The sequence below is a fragment of the Lygodium microphyllum genome, chromosome 24 (assembly GCF_053477565.2).
Source record: "Lygodium microphyllum isolate KBCC chromosome 24, Lygodium_microphyllum_v1.1.10, whole genome shotgun sequence".
NCBI classification, from domain to species: Eukaryota; Viridiplantae; Streptophyta; class Polypodiopsida; order Schizaeales; family Lygodiaceae; genus Lygodium; species Lygodium microphyllum.
Window position 1 is genome coordinate 2,094,220 of NC_141158.1, and position 10,672 is coordinate 2,104,891.

At 46.0% G+C, this 10,672-nt stretch overlaps 1 long non-coding RNA gene across 1 annotated transcript in view; it reads left to right on the plus strand.

The window, feature by feature from the left end:
- Nucleotides 1-10,184, plus strand: part of LOC148014795 (uncharacterized) — a 46,994-nt gene extending 36,810 nt beyond the window's left edge. The window contains exon 2 of the long non-coding RNA XR_015688399.1: nt 9,199-10,184. This is a non-coding gene — a long non-coding RNA (uncharacterized LOC148014795). The remainder of the gene's footprint in view (nt 1-9,198) is intronic.
- Nucleotides 10,185-10,672: the final 488 nt, after the last annotated feature.

The window sequence follows — 10,672 nt, forward strand, 5'->3', positions numbered from 1 at the left end:
TGCAAAATCTTTATAAGAAATGGATTAAAAAGAACAAGCCGTCTTTCAGCAGTGGCTCATGCTGCCCTCACCCACCTTTGCCAAGAAAAGATGATGATGGTGCACCGTGCCAACAAGCACCAGTCTCACAAACTCAACCGGCATCAGAAGGTCCTTGTTATGTGACGTTCTTGGACGTGTCATCAGAAGATGAGTCTTCAAGCCAAGAGGTAACTAATCATGAGACCAAACTCGAAACGGCTCTAATCCCATTTCAACATCTCAAGGAGCAACCCAAGTCTCCACCAAAAGAAGAAGTTGGTTCTAGTGGGACATCGGAAGATAACACCACCCCCTTGAAGGAGTTCGATCTGTATCCAAAAGCAGTCCGTGGGATCTTCATCCGTGAAGTAGAAGGTGAAAGGCAATTAACCTTTGTGGATGCAGATGTCACTGAACGCCACTTGAAGGTGGGTAGCAGACTACCAGAAGAGGAGTTGTCAACCTTGTACAACTTGTTGAAAGAGAATTTGGACGTGTTTGCGTGGTCCTACAAAGACCTAAAGGGGATTGATCCCACAATATGTCAACATCATATTGATTTGGAGCCTGATGCCAAGCCAGTACGCCAACGATAGAGGCAAAAGAATCCAAATTATTCCACATTGGTGAAAGCAGAGCTGCTGAAGCTTCTGGAAACCGAGTTCATCTATCTAGTGGCAAATAGTGAATGGGTTTCACCCATCGTGGTGGTACCCAAGAAGAATGGCAAGCTTCGTATATGTGTTGATTTCCGCAAGTTGAATTCCAAGACGAAGAATGATCACTTTCCTATCCCTTTCACAGACCAATCCAAAACAACCTTCACCACAGAATGGGGGACCTACGCTTACTGAGTGATGCCATTTGGGCTCTGCAATGCCCCTGCTACTTTCCAGTGAGTCATGATGACCGCATTCCAAAATCATCTGCACGACTTTATTGAGGTATATTTGGATGACTTCTGTGTCTATAATTTGATTCGTGAACACTGGGGACATTTGGAACAATGCTTTGATCGATGCCGGGAGTATGGGATTTTCCTCAACCCCGACAAATGCATCTTTGAAATCTCTTCTGGAGTTCTGTTGGGCCACATTGTCTCTACACAAGGGATATCAACAGACCCTGCAAAGATAGAAAAGATCACAGTTCTGGCAGCGCCCACCAACCTCAAATAGTTGAAGAGATTTCTAGGCCATGTGGGTTACTACAGGAGGTTCATAGCCCATTTTGCAACAAAGGCAACCTCCTTGCACAAGCTTTTGAGGAAAGATGCAGAGTTTACTTGGACGGAAGAATATGATAAAGCCTTCAACACTCTAAAGTAGTGTCTAATTGAGGCACCCATTCTGCAACCTCCTGATTGGACGAAAGAGTTCCATGTACACACTGATGCATCTATTGAAGGCTTAGGCGCTGTCCTATGTCAGAAGGGCTCCTCGAAGCTGGATCAACCCATCTATTACGCAAGCCGAAAAGTCACTGATAGAGAACGGAACTATACATGTACACACTGATGCATCTATTGAAGGCTTAGGCGCTGTCCTATGTCAGAAGGGCTCCTCGAAGCTGGATCAACCCATCTATTACGCAAGCCGAAAAGTCACTGATAGGGAACGGAACTATACAGTGACAGAGCTTGAGTGCTTGGCAATGGTGTTTGCCCTAGAGAAATTCCGCCACTACCTCCTATCTACCGACTTTAAATTTTATGTGGATCATGAGGCCCTGTCCTTCCTGATGAACAAGGCAAACGTGAAAGGACGCATAATGAGATGGCTCCTATTTCAGGAGTTTGACTTTGAGGTAATTACCAAACATGGTCGTTCCCATGTTCTGGCTGATCATCTGTCACGTATCCCACAAACTGCAGATGAGGAGCATGATGATCCAGACCTCCGTGATGCTTCCCTATTCCTGATAGAAACTGTAACCCCCTGGTATGCAGACATTGCCAATCTGCTGGCAATCCAACACTACCCTCCTGGTATTTCTAGTCAGGAAAGGAAGAAGCTTATGTTGGAATCAGCCCCCCTATACCTTGCTAGGCGGTGCACTGTACAAGAAAGGCAAAGATGAAGTGCTCAGAAGATGTGTTGTAAGAGATGAGATTGGGATTGTTCTGAAGGCTTGCCATGACGAGCCGTGTGGAGGCCACTTTGTAGGAGAAGCTACAGCTAGGAAGGCTCTGCTAGCAGGATATTGGTGGCCTACCATTCATAAGGATGCCTATGATTACTGTAAAAGATGTGATGCCTGTCAAAGAATGGGAAAACCTACCAAGACAAGTGCCATGCCACTACAACCCGTTCTTCCCCTGAAGCCGTTTGAGAAGTGGAGCATCGACTTCGTAGGACCAATCGATCCTCTTACCAGAAGGAAGCAGAACCGATACATCCTTATATGTACGGATTATGTCACAAAGTGGTGTGAAGCTAAAGCCCTAAAGCGGGACGATGGTGACAGCTGGCCTTGTTCATGTACGAGAATATCACCTGTTTTGGCAGTCCCTTAGAGCTGGTAAGTGACAGAGGCACTCATTTCATTAATAAAGCCATGGAAGAGTTGACAGAGCTGTATAAGATCTGCCATCGCAAGTCCACTCCTTACTACCCCACAGCCAACGGCCAAGTCGAAGTCACGAATCGCATCCTTTGCTCGATTCTGACAAGAACAATTGCCGCACATCGTCGTGATTGGGATGATCGACTTACAGAGGCCCTCTGGGTATACAGAACCTCCCATAAAGTAGTAATATGACAGACACCCTTCCAGCTGGTGTATGGTACAGAAGTTGTTTTCCCTGTTGAACTGGAATTACCCTCTTTGAGAGTGGCTATCAAAGAGCGTTTGGGGGACGATGATTCATTGCAACGTCGTCTCCTACACCTGGAATGTTTGGATGAAACTCGTAGGATGGCTCTACAGTGCATGGAAGGCACGCAAGCTCGACGCAAGGCTTACCATGACAGCTTCATCAAGCACAAGGAGTTCAAAGAAGGTGATTTGGTCCTAGCCTATGATTCACAATTTGGCAAGTTTCCTGGCAAGCTCCAACAGCGGTGGATGGGCCCATATAAGGTGCTTGCCGTCAATCCTAATGGCTCTGTCCAAGTGCAGACCGTTGATGCCTCTGATGATCCCTTTCTGATCAATGGATATCGTGTGAAGTACTTCCCTCCTTGGGGATCTTGACAATCACGGTCACCTGATCCTTTCCCTCGTTGGCGTGGCACTGTTATTCTTATGATGCTACTTCTGATAGCCATTCTTCAGTCACTCCTGATAAGGTGAATACAACTCCGTGACCCCTCAATCCCACCTTCCAGTCTTGAACTCTTATTCTCTATTTTCCACCAGCGACAGTGGCGAGGTGGGTTCTGACAAATGGTATTTCTACCATTCCCTTGCTTAAATCGAAAAACAAAAGAAAAAGAAAAAAATATACATATCAGTCATGGGAGAAAATGACTTCGGTCCCTGTCATGCCGACCTATTCTTCGAGAAAAGGTGGAAACACCCTCGGAAATAGGAGAAAAAAAAGAAAAATAAAACAAAACAAGAAAAATAAAAAAACAAGAAAAAAGAAAACAAGAAAAACAAATCTGTCATGGGAGAAAAGGAAGAAATTCCCTGTCATAGCAGGCCTCGTTCCAAGAAAAGGTGTTTAACACCCTTGGGCGAGAAGCTGGCTGTGGAAAAGGTGGCAACACCTAGCAGTCCAGAAAGTGGATTCATCAATGGATATTTCTAGGATCCAGTTCCGAAGCTGTCTCCCTTGGTACGCTGTGTTCTGGGTCTCTCTGCAGAGCGTCTAACTGTCCTCTAACAGACGACATGTCCTATCTAACCCCACGTTCGATTTGATGGCTACCTCGCTGGGTACGCCTCTTTAACAACTGACGACGCAATCTTCATCGACAAACAATCGAGTGACGCGAGCTTTCATCCTAAGCAGATGGGAAAGTGAGTATGGTTGCTCTCTGAAACTATCAACAGAGTGTGAGAGAGGGTGGGATGAGTGTCTTTTCTCTTCAAATCAAATGAGAGGTGCGAAGTGTGAATGAAGTGTTGCATGCACGGGATGGGACACTCAATGCACAAAGCACAATCTGTTCTGTGCACTGCACTATAAGGCTCCCTGGCCTTTCTTCTCGCATCGTATGCCGGCACAAGGCGGGATGCATAGTTGCACCATCAAATGCGCACAAGGCATACAACCTTTGCACAAGTGACCGTGAGAATTACATCAATGGGTTTCAGGACATGGTTGCCCTCTTGTATCTATCAACAGAGCGTGAGACAGAGGGTGGACTGAGTGTGACTGGAGTTTCTTCAATCAATTACCGAGAAGTGAGATTGAGGGACGTTACGACCTTTGGATTCATGTATGTTCACGTTTCCCCATGCACCCACGGGGTGGGTCTCTACCATCAGCACATGACACATCACCATGTTCTGTACACTGCACTGTAAGGCTCCCTTGCCTTCCTCCTTGCACTTATGCCATACGGATTGGACGCACTAAGGTACCATCAACTGTGCACCCTGGCATACTCCCTCTGCACCATTCCCATGTCGATTTCTAAATCGGGTACGAGATATGGGTTTTAATCATTCTTCCTCGAGTGACATTAGTTTCCATTTGAGTGACTGTGAGTTGAGTGCAATATTCCTCATCATCGACGGATTTCCTGCGATTCCTTCAACCAGCTACCTCCCTGGGTACTGCTGCGTAGTCCCTGCTACGAAGGACGAGTGCTTTGACGATGCCTTGGTACCTCCTGCAGCCGACAACACAGGACGTGCCATCGACAATCAACCTTGATTCTCGACAATATGGGCCAAGTTTTTCTAACCCTACACCTTCTGTTTCTCAGTGACGTTCATGTTTTAAGTGAGGGGATGTTAGTGATTGGTCTGTTGTGTGGTGCTAGGTCCCTGTTGCTCGGTTCACCCTATCCGTTAAGGTTTTAAGTGTGGGGACGCGTCCCTGCGCGTCTACATTGCATATCCCTCTGCATATGCCTCAACTTGCTAATGCCTCTCTGCCATGACTTGCCTTTACCCTAATGGGATCCCTTCCCACCCAGCCATTCATTTTTCACCCACCCTCGGGGCTGTTCCCTTGCAGTTTTCCTTCATTCCCTGATTTTGTTGTCTTGCCATGTGAACGTTTTTATGTGTTTTCGCGCGACTCGTCCCGCACGTGAACACGCCCATTTTCAATTTTATGCGTCTCCATGCACCCTGGTCACGTCCGTGTACCCCATACCGCCATCCTGACGCTATTCCGATCCCGTTACATCAAATTTTTTTACCCCGCCCCGCGCACGCGCGCGGGACGGGGGTCCGCCTTTCTTTTCTGACCCCTGCCCATTCCCCCATGACCCCCTCCCCCTACCCTTCCCCTTGGGCACCCCCCATAGGTATCCCTGCCCATCCTCTCCCTTGGGAACCCTCCCATGGGCGCCCTTACCCCCCCACACCCTTCCCTATCCCCCCACCCTACCCTTCTCTCTCCCCGACCCCTCCCCACCCCAACTGCCTCCCTCTCTCTCTCTTTCCTCTGCGTGTCCCTCCCCTCCTCTTTTTTCCCTTCTTCATCTTGTTCTTCTCCCTCCCTTCTCTACCGCCTGTCCTCCACCTCCCTCTTCTCCTCCCTCCCCTCTTCCTCTTCTCCTTCCTCCCTTTTTTCCCCTCCTCCTGCTCCTTTCTCCATCTCCTTCACCCTCCTCCTCTCCTTCCCCTTCCTCTTCTCCGTCCGTGGGCCTGCCTACCTTCTCCCTGCTGCTCTCTGAAGCGCCACCTTCGTGGCCCCCGCAGCCGCTGACGACGCCACCTGCTCTCAACACCCCAGCTTGACGACGTCCGCCCTCGTGGCCAGCACCCTCTGCGACAGCGCCCTCCCCCCTGTCGTGCCTCCTCGACGACGTCCTCCTCGCCGTCGTGACGCCAGTGCCTGCTGTCGACGACCCCGCCGTCGGCGCCCTCGCTGACGTGCCGCCATATGGAGCCCACTTACACGCTGTCGTCCTCTCTGCGCCCCCGCCATTCTCCGTTGACCTGTCCTTCACCCCCTCCTCCTGCGACACGTGCCCTGTCCCACACCCCACCATCCTACCCCATCTAAGCCCCCCTTCCCCCCAAACACACACATAAACCCTCTCACCCCCCACCTAAGCCCCCCTTCCCCCCCACCATTAGCACACCTTACCTGCTGTAAGCTCCCCTTCCCTCCCACCATTACACACACACCCTACCTTCTCTAAGCCCCCTTTCCCCCCACAAATACACAACCCCCCCACCCCTCTGCAACCCCTTGTTCCCCCCCACAATCACCCAAACCCACCACCCCCACCCAAGCCCCCAGTCCCACCACCAAACCACCCTACCCCTCTGTAAGCCCCCTGTCGTACCCTGCAGAACCGCTGAACCACCGAAACCCCTCCTTCCTAAACCACTGTTTCCCCCCCGCAACAAACCCCACCATACCTCCTTCCTAAACCACTGCTCCCCCCCCACAGAAACCCCACCACCGCAACCCCTCCCTAAGTCCTGTTCACACCCCCAGCAGACCCGCAGCACCTTAACCCCCCGTCACGCAGAAACCCGCAGGCATTTCTTTTCCGCCCCTGACACCCGTAAAGGGTATATACGCACGTGTTTGTTCGTAATTGCTCGTGTGCAGGTGTGGGAGATCGTTAGCTGACTGTTCACACGCAGCTGACATGCAGCCTATTTCTGGGTATTTTCCCAGATTTTTACTTCAAAAACCCGAAAACCTTTAAAAAACCTGTTCAGAGCACATCGAGAAGGTTCATTGGATATATCAGTTCCCTCAATGACCAGTCTAGTCTCGGGAGATGCCATTTCTTTCCTATGTAACGACATTCAGAGTTCCATTGAACTGTCAATGACAGCCTGTGTTCAAGAGCTGTATGTTTCCTTTTATAAAGAACTGATGCAGTCTAAGGACCAGTTGCATAAGGCAACATCCGAGTTAGCCTCTGCTAAGGATACCCTAGCAGATTTGTTTAAGCAGTTGGAGCAACAAACCCACCTGATTCAAACCCAAAGAGATGAGATAACTTCTTTGAAGATTCAGTTAACAGAGGCTCAATCAGAGGTTACTAGAATCTTAGAGGAGAAGGAGAGGATGTCCAAAGAAGCGTAAGAGTTCCAAACTCTTTTAGATGTCAAACTTTCAGCCTTACAGACTGCTAATGACACAGTGGAATTACAAGCTTCCCAAATCACGCAGTTCCAAGATCAACTGGCAAAGTCACGGTCTGTTCCTCCAAGCCCTCATGTTCCCTTGATCCATTCTCTCTCACAACAGGACTTGGCAGCTCTTTAGAGACATGCTACCTTGTGTCCTCTCTTCCAAGATAAAGTGGAAAGATTGCAATCCAAGATGGATTTGTTATGGTCTACATTTGAGCAGTATCAGGAATATGTTCCTTCGAACCATTCTTTCTTTGTCCACTATCAATTACAGAAGTTAGCCTTCTACTTGAAGCTTTCCACGATGGATCTTCCTCTTCTAGAGGATGGTTGGAGTGGGGCTTCGTCTTCTGAGTTGCTGACAGAGGTGGTTCGTATGGTGTTTGAAGATTCTGTCACGATCGATACCATGTTGATGTCATATATATATTTACGAGGAGACTTATTGATTCCAGATGAAGTGGATATGGCTTGGTATGTGGGAGACATGGTTTTACAAGCTGTTTTGTATGTCAATCATTTGGAGTTGCGCATAGATGACATGTGTCAGAGTTACACCTCCAAAGTGGCTACTTGCCCTGATAATTCCTGGCATACCATGATTGATTCTGTGGTCCTAAATCAAAGACGAAACACAGCCCCTACCTATGTCCAGAGTACTAATCAACTGAGGGTGGATCTCTTAGCTTATCTTTCCAAACATAATCCATTTGATTCTACCTTTTTTTATGCCTATCAGAGAAGATCTATCTTAGGTCCTTCTGTTCCTACCCTACTGTATTACCAACAAATGGCTCACCGTTATGATATATATCTTTCCCTCTATCAAATCAATTCCACAACCATCTTACCCCTTCTTTTCCAACCTCAATCTTTTTCTCAAATTCCCATCTTTACATACTGTTCTTTTATCGAGGATAGAGTATTTTTCCCTTCTCCACCATGTCCTTCTCCATCCATTCATGTACCTTCTACCTTTCCTATTTATCAGTTAACACCCTTCTTAAGTGGTTCCCTAAAATTTTCAGCCACTCCTTTAAATTATTCCTCCTTTTATGATTTTTCCTACCTATCTCTTCATTCATTTTTTCTTATTCCACTTCCATCTCCTATCACTTCTATATCTCAACCACCTCAGTTGGTTAGTGACTATGACGGGTTTGATCATCAGATTTCCAGAAGAAGGGGATGGAGCTCGAATGATTCTCTTACAGGACCTCAGATAAACTGGCCAATAATTCTAGGAGAATGGATAACTGCCAGTCAAGCATACTTGAACTATATTCATTTTGCTCAGCAATATTCCCAGTCTGCAGATCCTTCAGTGAGATTAACTGCTCATTTTGCTTGGTACCTAGCGTATATGCATAGGCATTCTCATAATGATTCAAAGCCTATTCCAAAGTTGTGCATGACTGTCAATGTGAGCATTGCTTCCCAGCAGTTGGATATATTGTACTTTCATGCCCTTTGTTTGCCTAGCAGATACCTTGTCCTGTTGGAAAGGATGTGCTGCCTTTAGTTTTTTCAGAATACTCCCAAGACATTTGTAGATGAATCCTTGTCTATGGTTCGTTTCCGAAATCACCAATCTTTCAAGAGGGATCATCTTCATTGATACCTTTTCCAATGTATGGTGGATGATTTTTAATGATAAAATCTCTCTTTTTGGAGGAGTCATTCAGATGGTTGTGTTGTGTGTAGTGTTTGTGTTGGGGTTAATTTATGTAATAAGATCGTAGTGATTGCCTATTCGATTGGTTTTCGTGCGAGCTACATTTTTGGAGAATTGTGGTGATGGGGTCATGGTTGGATAGTTGAAGAAGATGCTGATGCAGAAGAAGAAGAAACCTCTTATATCCTTTATAAGTTTGTTGTGATTTTCAGTTTGATAAGAAGTGTTAATGTATAAAGGGTTTTTCTTTCGTTGTATTTTTATATCACATACAGGTGATAAGTTGGGGTCGTGGTTGGATGGACTATTTTTGAAGAGATATTGAATATCAAGTTGAGCTTTTGAATGAACTTGTATTCCCTTTTTCCTGGGCCGCGAGGACGCTTTCTTATTAAGTGTGGGGATATGTTGAGTGTTGAAATGATCTATTTTTGGTTGATTTTTGTTATTTTTGAGAGATGAATGGTTGATTTTATGAGATGATTGATTGGTTTGGAAGTGATTTGAGAGTGTTTTGGATGATATTGATTATGTTTTGGAAGCTCATGATGTTTATTAGTAGAGATGTGAGATTCTGTGATGTTCTGATATGTTTTATATACCTTTTGTATAGCTTCTGTTTTGTTCTATTTTGTTCTGTTTTCTCTCTGTAAGGAGGGATGGAGTATTGATTGATAGGGTTTGAGATTGTTTGAAAGCTTATTGAGTGATTTTTGATGGTTTGGAATGATTTGAGTATGAGTTATGAGGTTTTGATGACCTTCTGTAACCTTCTATAGATCTTCTATAGAGCTTCTGTCTCTGTACTGTAACTGTACTGTAGTTGTTCTGTAGCTGTACTGTGAATGTTCTGTATGCTTCTGTATGTGTTCTGATGGATGAGAGTGTAGCTTAGGAAAGTTTTCTAGCCTTGGAAAGAGGTGAATACAAGTGCAACAGAGCTAAAAGAAGTAGCTGTTGAAGACTCAAGTGAAGACTGAAGTGAAGTGATAGTAGTGAGCTGTGAAAAGACACTGTAGTAGCTCTGGTGACTCTTCATATCAGATATACCTCTTGGGAGGGGTATCCACGATCTAAGAAGGATTATTGAGAATGATTATGAGAGATTGTAGTGAGGATATGATGTATGATTGATGGAGAGAGAGAGAGAGAGTCAGAGATAGCCAATTCTACTAAAACAGAGTGATTGTATGTGAGAGATTGAGAGAGAAGACTATAAAGATATTGAAGATGAATACTATGTGATGTATTTCCATTCAAAGATGGTGTATTCCTTTGCTTTCTTTGTTCTATTGATGGATTTTGTGAAGATATTGAAGAATATGGTTGATTCTATCAAATCGGTGGGAGATCTACATGATGCTGCATGAAGATTTGTTATGCCTGGTGTTCTTTTCTTCATTGTGATAATATAAAACCTAATAAAGAACTTTTTGATATTACAAGATAGATTTTCTTGCAAGAGAATTCCCTTTTCCTTGGTGTTCTTCTTGGGGCTCCATATATAGAGATGGTCGGGTCATCATCACAGATAAACACCAATGATGGGGCGCAGCCTATGAGATACACCTGAAGTTTGCAGTGCGGAACTGTGATGGAGCCATAGAGATCGATGCAAGGCTATTCCAAGAGACCTTCACCGACAAGGATATCATTCTACGCACAGAGACCCACCAGAGCCTAGGAACTTACCGGAGGTGAGGGGATATAAATGGGAGACAGCATGCCACCCCAAAGCCCGATCATGAG